Consider the following 12395-nt stretch of genomic DNA (forward strand, 5'->3'; position numbering starts at 1 on the left):
CCTAACAGCAAATCTAAATATAAAACTGCTCTCAAGGAGTATAGGAAGAAAATCATTGATCATAAAAGATTCCATCTTGAGGAGAAAATCACCCGGGCACAAGGATCTTCTAGAGTCATTTTTGACACTGTCAGAGCCTTTACTGACCCCCTAGCTCTCAAGCGTCAACCCCCGGTATCTCAGTCTCTTTGCGACAATCTTTCCAGTTACTTTGAAAACAAGATTGTTACCATTCAGAACTCCTTTCCCAGCACAATTAACCCTCCCCTTCTGAAATCACGTCCGGTCAGCTTTAACCCTGACAAGGTCTTTGCTAATTTTGAGGTGATCACCCCGGAACACTCGCTGGCAGAATTACTCAAATGTAAATCTGGTTCCCCTTTGGACCCTTGGCCGGCAAAACAGTGTAAATCCCTAGCCTCCTTGCTTAATCCTTTTTGAAATAAAATTTGGAATGACTCCCTTCAGACAGGAATCTATCCTGACTCCTGGAAACATGCTAGGTTGGTTCCTATTATTAAAAAAGCATCTGCAGATCCCTCTGAACCAGCTAACTACCGTCCCATCTCCCTGCTCCCCGCCTCAGCTAAAGTGCTGGAGAAACTTGTACAACGACAACTGTCTGGTTTCTTGGAAATGAACGGTGCTTTCCACTTCTCACAGCACGGTTTCAGGTCGGGTCATAGTACCGAATCTGCCCTTATAGAGATGGCTGACGCCATCAGATGGAAGTTAGATGAGGGATCTAGAGCGGTGTTGGTGCTGCTCGACTTGTCGGCAGCATTTGACTCCGTCTCCCATCCCGTCCTCCTTGACCGTCTGCAGGAAAAAGGCATTCAAGGCAAGGCCCTGGAATGGTTTGCCTCCTTTTTGTCCAATCGGACTCAGGCAGAATTCACTCCCCCTTTTACCTCAGACAGCCGTCCCCTCAGGTGGGGCGTCCCTCAGGGCTCCTCACTGAGTCCCCTTTTGTTTAATGTGTATTTTTCCCCGTTAGCCGAGATCATTACTCAATCTGGAATCCAGGCCACTTCTTATGCGGACGATATACAGCTTTTGTTCTCATTTGATTTCCCCTCCCAATCTACCTTTGACCCGTTGAAAAATTGCCTCCGGAACATCGCTAGCTGGATGGACAATAACTCCCTCCGGCTCAATGCTGGCAAAACCGAGGTCATATTTTTCCATCAGCCTTCGCCTTTGGACCCTAACCTGTGGTGGCCTCTGGATCTGAGTTCACCCCCCTCGCCCAAAGATTCAGTCAAAAATCTTGGAGTAATCTGGGATACCAATCTTTCTTTTCAGAAACAAATTCAGTCGGTATCTGCGGCCTGTTTTTCTAAAATGAGGATGATGAAAAAATTTATTAATTTCCTTCCCAGCCAAACTAGGAAAACGATTGTGCAGGCTCTAATCACTTCCCATCTAGACTACGCCAATGGACTGTATCTAGGTCTCTCCTGGGGCCTTCAGCGTCGTCTTCAGACAGTCCAAAACGCCGCTGTCCGTCTGGTTTGTGGTCTTCCACTTCGTGAACATATTACTCCCCATCGACATAGGCTGCATTGGCTCCCGGTTCACAAAAGGGCGGAATTTAAGGCTCTTACCCTTGCTCATCGCGCGATCAATGGTAAAGGTTCCGCACATCTATCTTCTTGCCTTCGCCCTTACAGCAATACTCGACTTCTTCGCTCCAGCTCTAAACATCTTCTCTCTACCCCCAGAGTCAAAAAAGCTCGATCAGGGGGGAAAACATTCCAAGTCGGTGCCTCCTTCCTCTGGAACAACTTACCTTTGTCCATTAGGACTATCCGGGAGGAATTTCCCTTCCGGAGAGCTTTGAAAACCTTTCTCTTCTGTTAATATCTCCTGAGTTCTAGCACACCCTTTGCCTTCACACAAGCGCCGGGACACCCCGTTGGGGTATCTGTGCGCTATACAAGATTTCCAAATAAATAAATAAATATATTACCAGTGTGTGGGCTTGTCAGATAGACCCAGTCCCCAGTTTATATTGTGAGTGTGGGCTTGTCAGATGGACCCAGTTTATATTGTGAGTGGGTGGTCTTGTTTGATGGACCCGGTTTATATTGTGAGTGGGTGGGCTTCTCAGATGGACCCAGTTTATATTGTAAGTGGGTGGGCTCGTCTGATGACTCAGTTTATATTGTAAGTGGTTGGGCTTGTCTGATGACTCAGTTTATATTGTAAGTGGGTGGGCTTGTCTGATGATTTAGTTTATATTGTGAGTGGCTGGGCTTCTCAGATGGACCCAGTTTATATTGTAAGTGGGTGGGCTTGTCTGATGACCCAGTTTATATTGTAAGTGGGTGGGCTCGTCTGATGACTCAGTTTATATTGTAAGTGGGTGGGCTTGTCTGATGACTTAGTTTATATTGAGAGTGGGTGGGCTTGTCAGATGGACCCAGTCCCCAGTTTATATTGTGAGCGGGTGGGCTCGTCAGATGGACCCAGTTTATATTGTGAGTGGGTGGGCTTGTCTGATGGACCCAGTTTATATTGTGAGTGGGTGGTCTTGTTTGATGGACCCGGTTTATATTGTGAGTGGGTGACTTCTCAGATGGACCCAGTTTATATTGTAAGTGGGTGGGCTCGTCTGATGACTCAGTTTATATTGTAAGTGGTTGGGCTTGTCTGATGACTCAGTTTATATTGTAAGTGGGTGGGCTTGTCTGATGACTTAGTTTATATTGTGAGTGGGTGACTTCTCAGATGGACCCAGTTTATATTGTAAGTGGGTGGGCTCGTCTGATGACTCAGTTTATATTGTAAGTGGGTGGGCTTGTCTGATGACTCAGTTTATATTGTAAGTGGGTGGGCTCGTCTGATGACTCAGTTTATATTGTAAGTGGGTGGGCTTGTCTGATGACTCAGTTTATATTGTAAGTGGGTGGGCTTGTCTGATGACTTAGTTTATATTGTGAGTGGGTGGGCTTGTCTGATGGACCCAGTTTATATTCAATCAATCAAATATTTTGCAAATGCATTTAGGGAATTGCAATATGCGATTCCTTAAATGCAATGCAGGAAGCAAGAAAAAATTGCGACCTTGTTTTAAGGAATCGCAAATTACTACCAACTTCTAGTTGGTGGTAATATGCAAATTCCTTTAAAAATTCACTTTTTAGCATTTTTCTAAGTGGCATGTGGCAAATATACATGCCCTTCAGGGGTGCAACAGGGTGTCCTTGTGGCACCCTTGCATGTGCAATTTGCGAGTACCTATTTAGGACTCTCAAATTGCGAATGCAATCCTATTAATTCCTCTGGGCCTCTAGGCCCATAGGAATCAATGGGAAGGTTTTCCTTAACAGCGAATCGCAATTTGTGATTCGCCATTAAGACATATGTAGGATTCACGCATTTTTTTGCAAATCCTAAATACATTGTATTTTGCGATTCTTAAATAGTGAATCGGTAAAATTTGCTATTTAAGAATCGCAAAAGCAATTCTTGATACATCTGGCCCTTTGTCCCTTGATTTGTCTACAAGCTGCCCCACAGTGGGTCATCTGTTTTGTCACTTTCTTCCTTGTACCTCGAGAGCTGTCCCGTTGATTCACCCGGTCTAACGCTGTGTGCATGATATATTACATGCCTTGTGCCCCTGGGTGGATTATGGGTATCATTTTATCAAAGAAGGAATGGCAATCTTGTCAACTCAGTGGTATAGACATCACAGCTTTCAGGAAGAAATGTTATTTTACTGACATCGCAAAAACCCGAACTGCAATGCCCATTCGGGAGGAGGGAGGAGGGGCCATCACACCCTGTACAGTTTGATGGCCAAACAGAATGCTCTCTGAGTGATATCACCAGGGAAAGAGCAAAGCAGACAAAGGAGGGACATTTCCAAAAATGCACCAATAACAAGCCAGCATTTCTGAATGCCACAGATGACAACCAATGGCAATTGGTGGGTTTTCCAAAACCCATAGAAAAGATGCAGCAGGTCTGCATGACTCAAGCTGGGCCGTCGGGCTTTCTGGGCTGCCGAAGCCGAGACCTGGAGTAAAAGGCAGAACTGAGAAAGCGGCAGCGCCGAAGAACAACACGGAACGTAAGGACCACATGGTATGGAGAGGGGGAATGAGGTTCTTTTCCTTGGGAGGAGGCTTCCCCCAGGGCCAGACCGGCCGTAGCGGGCATCGGGCGATCCCCCGGTGGGCCGCATGTGTGGGGGCCGGTTTTTGGCTCCTGGGTGCCGTTTTTGTTACAGGGCCGTTTTTGCAGCATAGCTGCAAAATCTGCCCTGTAACAAAATCGGCCGAAAACAGGCCCTGGCAAAGAGCTTGGCACCCCCAACCCCCCCCCCCCCGGGGGGGCCTGCCGAGCACTTTGCCAGGGCTGGTTTTGGTTCCCAGTCTGGCCCTGGCTTCCCCCCCTCCCACGAGTGAGAGCAGAAGGAGGGGTGAGAGGTAACTGGGCACACGGAGGCGCGGAGGTCAGCTAAGGTACTGCAGCACGTACTCTGGTACTGGGCACGGCTCACTCGTGAATCAAGACCGAGGCAGGACACCGAGGGAGCCGTAATCTAATCTAATCTACAAGGGGAGTGGGGAGTAAGAGGTGGCCTGTTTCTTTCTCCTCGTCAATTGTCCAAACCTCCCCTTCCCAAGAGTCACAGACTCAGCAGTGCACCGTGGAGGCAGGAAAGGCGGCAGGGAGGCAAAAAATGGCACAATGGGATATTAATAGGTCACTATCCCAAGAGTAGGGAGCAAATTGCTTCCAAGACAAATTATTTGCTGTACCAATTTGTTACAACTGGAACACCAGAGAAACGTTGCACATCCTCTATTAGAAATAGAAGAGATACGCACGCATGGCAAAGTGGTCTATGGAAATAGAAAGAGGAATGATCTTTTTGGTTTTTTTCTCAATCTATGGTGGCCATCTTGGATAGGGCTACGTAATAAAAGCAACCGCTATGATCAATGACTCAAGGATCCCGGATCATTTCCTAGAACGCGACATAAGAAGCAATGCTAATCCCTCCTCTATAAATACCAAGAACCTCCTATCTCTAGGGGATCCGCTAAGAGAGTAATGGTAAGAGGACTTATCCCAAGGTGCCATCATCTCTAACAAACAGAGAGGCCTACTACTCCTCATACTCTCCAAATAGATCTCCTCCCATTCTACCTCTCTCTCTATCTGACCCTCTCACCCCACCTCCCTACAATCCAAACACACACTATGGAACCCATGGGCCAACATACCTACTCCAACAAATACCCTCCTAGCCTCTCAAAAAAGTGGCCAAAGGCTTCAAACATAATCTACTAAAATCACACCCTGAAACCCCAATCTTTGACCCCTACTTCTCAAATAACACAGGGCACATAACGAATTACATTATCTTCCACACCAAAAGGAGAGCACTATGGCGGAAAGCCTTTCTCACCCTATTCTCAATTGCATCCACTAAGAAAACTGCACATGCCCCCTTGCCCTCCGCTACCACTCACCACCTCCACAACCACATCTTTGTCACTTCTTTAGATAGCTCACCCCTCACCAACTCTCCCATTAACTCCATTCCAGATTCTGCTCCAATCTCTCCTTACACAGCGACTCCCGTTCAGTCTGCAGTCCCCCCTCTCCCCCTCCCTGCAATACGAATCTCTCCGTCCCTCCTCCTCACGTCCCCTCTCTATTCTCCTCTTTCCAGTGACTTCCACTCCGCAACAATGCCACAAAACAAATCAGATACTCCTAAAGCACACATCAATACCCCTTCACGTCCCCTCTCCACCCCTCCTTTCCTAACGGACTACCACACTGTAAATCCACCATTCTTCTAACCAGCTCACGTCACGCCCCGGGACATCACAAAAGCCAAAATCCCTCCTCACTTAACCACAGTCCAGGCTATCAATATGACAACTCCTACATCTGACCCACCCCAGACTAGATGAGATACTACTATCCTTACAACAAATAAAAGAGGACATCCAAACCCTTCATGACCTGATCCGGCAACAACCGAAGCCACAAGCGAAACCCATTCAGCGGCCTTGCACGAGCCCCTCGCCTCAGGTGCTCCCCAGATGTAAAACAGTACCTTATCCCAATGCATCATCCCGTCCGATCAGGGAAAAGAAAACCATATCACCAAATGATCTTACTTACCTACTTCACTCCTACGAAGCCCCTTTCCTACCCTCTAGACCTGTGCACACGGAGAATACACAGAAACTGTCCTTAATCCAACCCATCCATTCCACTGCCTCCAGAATTACAAGACACACTCCCAGAGGTATTGTTGAAAATAACCTCAAGAGAGTACCCATCTCTCACGACCAGAACACCACCCCGACCAAGGCCCAGATAAAATGTATCCTACTAAACTGTAGATAGGCAGCGCGTCATGCCCCTGATATAGCTGACCTCATTATAACCAATGAACCAGACCATATAATTTTAACGGAAACTTGGCTAAACGAACCATCCACGCCCATCTTAGACATACTAGTTCCCCCAAACTATCACATCACAAGACTAGATAGACCCGATAGGGTAGGTGGTGGTACTGCATGCATCCATAGGAACAACCTCTCTGTGAGCCGCTCCAACTACCCGGTGTTCTCTTCCTGTGAATACCTTTGCCTACGCATTACTAGCAATAACAAGCCAATATGCTCACTGCACTCTTTCTACCATCCTCCTGGTAACCTTACCTTCATCGAACACATGATGGATATTCTAGCCACAAATGTCGGACAACAGAATACACAGATCTTCCTGGGGGACTTCAACCTCCACTGGAACGATCCAGATGACCCAGAGGTCAATAGCCTCAAAGCTTTCCTGTCCGACCTCAACTTGTCCCAAATCTGTGACAGCCCCACCCACGAAAAAGGCTCAATCCTTGATCTAGTAACTTCCAAAGCAGACTCTACCCAGCTGGAATCGATTCTCCCTTGCGATTGGTCCGACCATTACATAATCACTTTCCAAGGAAGTAGTTAAACTAGTCTCTGTCCAACCCACGAGAACAAAAATCTGGAAGAGTGTTAGACGGCGACCTCAGAGGAGCCCGGAAGGGGTCCTGACTACCCTGAGACCCACCCTCGAAGTATCGTAGCCGGGCACTGGCGGGAGACTCCCCAGGGGGAGGAATCTCGTATCTAGGATCGTACTTCTGGCACCACACGACACAGAGTGACCACACCGTGTGTTCTTAGAAATCAATCTTTATCAAATAGGTTATCACTGCAAATATGTACAAGGAGAGCGCGGGCTCAATGAGTCTCGGAAGGGATAGGGGGTAGCGGGACAGTCTCTGGCAAAGGTTCAAGGCAGGGACGTACCCGGCACACAGCTCACAATCCTCGAGCTGGGGGATACGTTGTTGTAGTTGGGGTCCGGCGGGACCGTGAGAGTCTGTCGGAGCCGCGAGTCACTCAGCGGGCTCAGGTACAAGTTCGGAGGTCTTACGATCTTCAGGGAGCCGCGAGTCACTCAGCGGGCTCAGGCACAAGTTCGGAGGTCTTACGATCTTCAAGGAGCCGCGAGTCACTCAGCAGGCTCAGGTATAAGTTCGGAGGTCTTACGATCTTCAAGGAGCCGCGAGTCACTCAGCAGGCTCAGGTACAAGTTCGGAGGTCTAACGATCTTCAGGGAGCCGCGAGTCACTCAGCAGGGCTCAGGAGGGTCCAAGTTCCAGGAGCCGCGACCACGTCGGCAGGCTCTCGTTGTTCCAGCGTCGAATCTGCCGGACAGACCCAGAGCACCCCTTGTTATAGGTCGACCCCTCTTTGATGTCCGGAGCCTGTGCAGGCAGGGGTCTTGTCACCTGTGGGTCGCTTGTCGGGAATTCCTGTCATTGTCTTTTGATCCTTTCAGGGCCGGGTCGGGAGGAGTCCCAGACACCCAGCAGGCATGGAGCCAGCCCTCAGGGAGGCCGGAGGGCCGATCGAAACCCATCGTCCCAGGGGAGTTCAGAGGTGCGATAGAAACTGCTCCTCCCTCTCTCATCCCCTGGCGAGTGTGATGTCCTCCAGCCGGAGTGGCGCCTCTAGGCCCGGGTCGCGCTGGGGCCGGGCGGCCATCTTGGTGCATGAAGTAGGCACGCGGGCCCGGGGTGGCCGAAAGGAGAGAGGCCATGGACGGGGATGTCCGGGTCGGGTGCGTGTGTCCTGGTGGGGAGGATCGGCTAGGCCGTGTGCTGGGGGCTGCAGGTACCAGGTTTAGGTGGTGCGGGGGCACGTAGGGCTATACTACGAGGCCTGGTCCAACACGCGTCCCCCCCAGCTGAAAGCCGGAGAGAACTGCCCATCATCTTGGGGGGTTCTCTTCGCTGAGGCGGAAGAACCGGGAGAGGCCGTCAGCGTTGGCGTGGTCCGTACCAGGGCGATGTTCTACGGTGAAATCCATCCCCTGAAGGGAGATTGACCACCGCAGTAGCTTGGGGTTTTCTCCTCGCATCTGCATGAGCCATCGCAAGGGCCGATGGTCAGTTTGGACTCTGAAATGGGTGCCGAACAGGTAGGGTCGTAGCTTTTTGAGTGCCCAGACCACGGCAAAGGCTTCGCGCTCCATGGTGCTCCATCTCTGTTCTCGGGGCAACAGCCGCCGACTGAGGAAGGCGATGGGCTGGTCTAGGCCTTGGTCATTCACTTGGGACAGGACGGCCCCAATGCCATGCTCGGAGGCATCGGTCTGGACTATAAACTCCTTGGAGTAGTCGGGAGCCTGGAGGACGGGGGCAGTACACATGGCTTTCTTTAGGGCATCGAAAGCTTCCTGGCAGGCAGCCGTCCACTGCACCTTCTTTGGCTGTTTTTTGGACGTGAGTTCTGTGAGGGGGCCGACAAGGCTGCCATACCCCCGAATGAATCTTCGGTAGTAGCCAGTGAGGCCCAGAAAGGCTCGGACCTCCGTTTGGGTGATGGGTGGTTCCCAGGCTAGGATGGCGTCGATCTTTGGCTGTAGAGGGGCGACCTGGCCGCTCCCGACCTGGTGCCCCAGGTAGACTACGGATCCTTGCCCGATCTGGCACTTGCTGGCTTTTACTGTGAGGCCTGCCTGGCGCAGGGCGGTTAGCACCCTCCGGAGGTGCTGGAGGTGCTCACTCCATTCCGAACTGAAAACAGCGATGTCGTCTAGATATGCCGCGCTGAACTGCTCTAGCCCGGCCAGGACTCTATTCACCAGTCGCTGGAAAGTGGCCGGGGCATTTTTCATTCCGATGGGCATTACGCGGAAGCGGTAGTGCCCATCTGGGGTGGAGAAGGCGGACCGCTCCTTGGCTCCCTCGGTGAGCGCAATCTGCCAGTATCCGCAGGTGAGGTCGAATGTGCTGAGGAACCGGGCTGCCCCTAGTCGGTCAATGAGTTCGTCGGCTCGTGGAATGGGGTGGGCATCGGCTCTGGTAACGTCATTGAGTCCCCGGTAGTCCACGCAGAATCGGAGCTCGGGGGCGACACCGGGGGCCGCTGCCTTCGGGACCAGGACCACGGGGCTGGCCCAGGGACTGTCAGATGGCTCGATCACCCCCAGGGTCAACATCTTCGAGACTTCAGCTTGAATGCAGGACCGGACCCGATCAGGGACTCGGTATGCTCGGTGTCTCACCGGCGGGCTGTCCCCGGTGTCCACGTCATGAACACACCAGTCGGTGACCCGGGGGGTCAGGGAGAAGAGGTCGGAAAATTGTCTTAGGAGCTGGCGGCAGTCCGCCTGTTGCTGGGCAGTGAGGGCTGGGGAGAGGTTCACTCCTTCCACGGAGCCATCCTGCTCCTTGACACACAGGAGGTCCGGGAGGGGATCAGACTCATCTTCGGCCCCGTCATCGGTGGCCAGCAGGAGGCTCAGTTCTGTCCGCACGAAGTGAGGCTTGAGGCGGTTCACGTGAAGGACCCGGAGGGGATCCCGAGGCGACTGGACGTCCACCAAGTAGGTGACTTGACTCTTCCGCTCAACCACTTTGTAGGGCCCAGTCCACTTGTCCTGGAGGGCGCCAGGCTTCACGGGGGCCATGACCCACACCTGCTGGCCCGGCTGGAACTCGACCAGAGTGGCATTCTGGTCGTACCAGCGCTTCATCTCTTCTTGGCTGGCCTCCAGGTTGGCCTCGGCCAGTTCCCGGAACTTCCTGGTCTGGTTCCGGAGGGCCAGGACGTACTGGAACACATCTCGGGGGGTGGTCTGGGGTGCTGCCTCCCACCCTTCCTTAACCAAACTGAGGGGACCTCGGACGGGGTGTCCATAGAGTAATTCAAACGGGCTGTACCCTAAGGACTTCTTGGGGACCTCCCGGTAAGCGAACAAGAGGCTATTCTCCCAATAGATTCGGTGCGTCCCGGTCTGGTCACCTGCGGCTTGGCCCTCGGCCTGGCGCCGCAGCCCGACCAGGGAAGGACAAGTGGCTTGCTCCCGGCAAAATTCTTCCCGGGTGGGCCCGCCCTCGTGGCGCCATTGGGCCAATTTGGGTAGATCTCCCAACTCGGGGACCGGGGCGGGGTCGGATGGTGCGGGTTCGTCGCTGGCGACGGACCCTTCTGATGGGGGGACGGGAGGACCCTCGGCGGGGACTGTTCTGATCTCTTCGATCGGGGTGCTTTCGACTTCTCTCTGGGGAGTGAGTCGGGCTGACATAGATCGGGTGGTGGCGCACACCCACTCGGGGAGTCCCATCATTCCTAGGTGGGCCTTGCGCTCGACGTGCTTCCAGGGAGAACTCTCCAGGTCGTTCCCTAAGAGGCAGTCGACCGGCTGGGAGGTTCTTACGGCAACCTTGAGTTTACCTATCACCCCTCCCCACTCAAACGGCACCAGGGCTACCTGACACATACTTTCTCTATTGTCTGCGGAAATTACGGGGCAAAAGACGTTGGGGAGGATCTGCTCCTCGGGGACTAAGTGCCGGAGGACACCGGTGATACTGGCCCCGGTGTCCCGCAGGGCTTCTACTTGGTGGCCATTGATCTTGACGAGCTGCCCGTATTTCTTGGTGTTGGAGGGTAGGAGGCTACCAGGGACCATCTCCCTATCTCCCAGGGATACTAGGGCCATCGCTGCGGGTTCCCACTCCTCGGTTTCCTCAACCTCCTCCCCCAGGGCTACGTTGGCTATCTGTCTCGCAGGGGTTGTAGGGGAGACTTGGGGGGCCATGGGGCACTCCGGGTCATTGGCGTAGTGCCCGGGTTTCTGGCAGCGGAAACACGTGACGGTTACCCGGTGTCCCCGTCTCCCAGGGGGCCCTGTCACTGGTGGGGGGGGCGCCGGGAAAGGTGGAGGTTGTGTTTTCGGGGGGCTAGGCTGGGACTCTCTCGGCCCTCCCTGGTTCCCTCCCCCTCTCTGGCGGGGTGGTCCCTGACTGGCTCGGGGGTACTCTCCTACCATGCCCCAGGAGACCCAGGTGTTGGTCCAGCGGTCGGCTTCCACAGCCAGCTTCCTGGGATCTGTGAGCTTGCTGTCAAGCAGATGCTGACGTAGTTCTATGAAGCAGTTCGCAGCCAGGTGTTCCCACAACATGAGGTCGGTGAGTTCGGCAAGGGTGGTGACTTTGCTGCCCTTGATCCACCCATCGAAGGCCCGACTGAAAAAGTTTACACACTCCACCCAGGTGGTGCCCGGGATCATCCTGCAGTCCCGGAATCGCTGGCGGTACATTTCTGGGGTGAGGCCGTATCTTGTGAGTAGAGCCTCTTTCATGTGGCTGTAGGAGGTCTGCAGGGAGAGGGGTAGGTCGAGCAGGGTGTCCCTTCCTTCGCTCAGAAACCGCCCCCACAACCCAGCCCCCCAGTCCTTCTGCGGGACCCGATGGGAGGTCATGGCGACCTCGTAGGCCCTGAACCATTGTTGAATGTCATTGTTTTTATAATATTCTTTGACCACGTCCTTGGGGATGTGGACCTTCTGTTCCGCTGGGGAGGCCGTCTCTCGGTTTCCCGGGGGCCTCCCTTCCTCGTTTCTGGCCTTGAGCTCGATTTCCTTCAAGCTCAGTTCGTGCTCCAGTTGGAGCTTCCTTCCTTCGTGCTCCCGTTGGAGCTTCTTTTCTTTCAGTTCGCCTTGTACACGCATTTGCTCTACTGCTAGCTTCTTTTCCGCTAACTTCAATTCGCCTTCGATTTTGAGTTTGGCTAACTCGAGTTCATGATTGCGACTTCTCTCTCTGTCCGCGAGTTCTTCCGGGGATAGGCCCCTGTCTGGTACGATGCCTCGCACCTGATTGCTGCTGCTTTCGCTTTGGGGGGGTTCGGCTTCGTCGGGGCGCTCCCCCGTGCCTTCCGGGCGGGAGGCCCCGGTATCCACCCAAGTTTTCAGTGCTTTCTGCAAATCTTCTTTAGTGTTGAGACCGGTGGTAGCGATTTTAAGTTCTTTGCAAAATTGCTTTAGCTCTTTGTGTGTGTATTCTTCTAGTT

This window comes from Triturus cristatus, chromosome 7 (assembly GCF_964204655.1).
Source record: "Triturus cristatus chromosome 7, aTriCri1.1, whole genome shotgun sequence".
NCBI classification, from domain to species: Eukaryota; Metazoa; Chordata; class Amphibia; order Caudata; family Salamandridae; genus Triturus; species Triturus cristatus.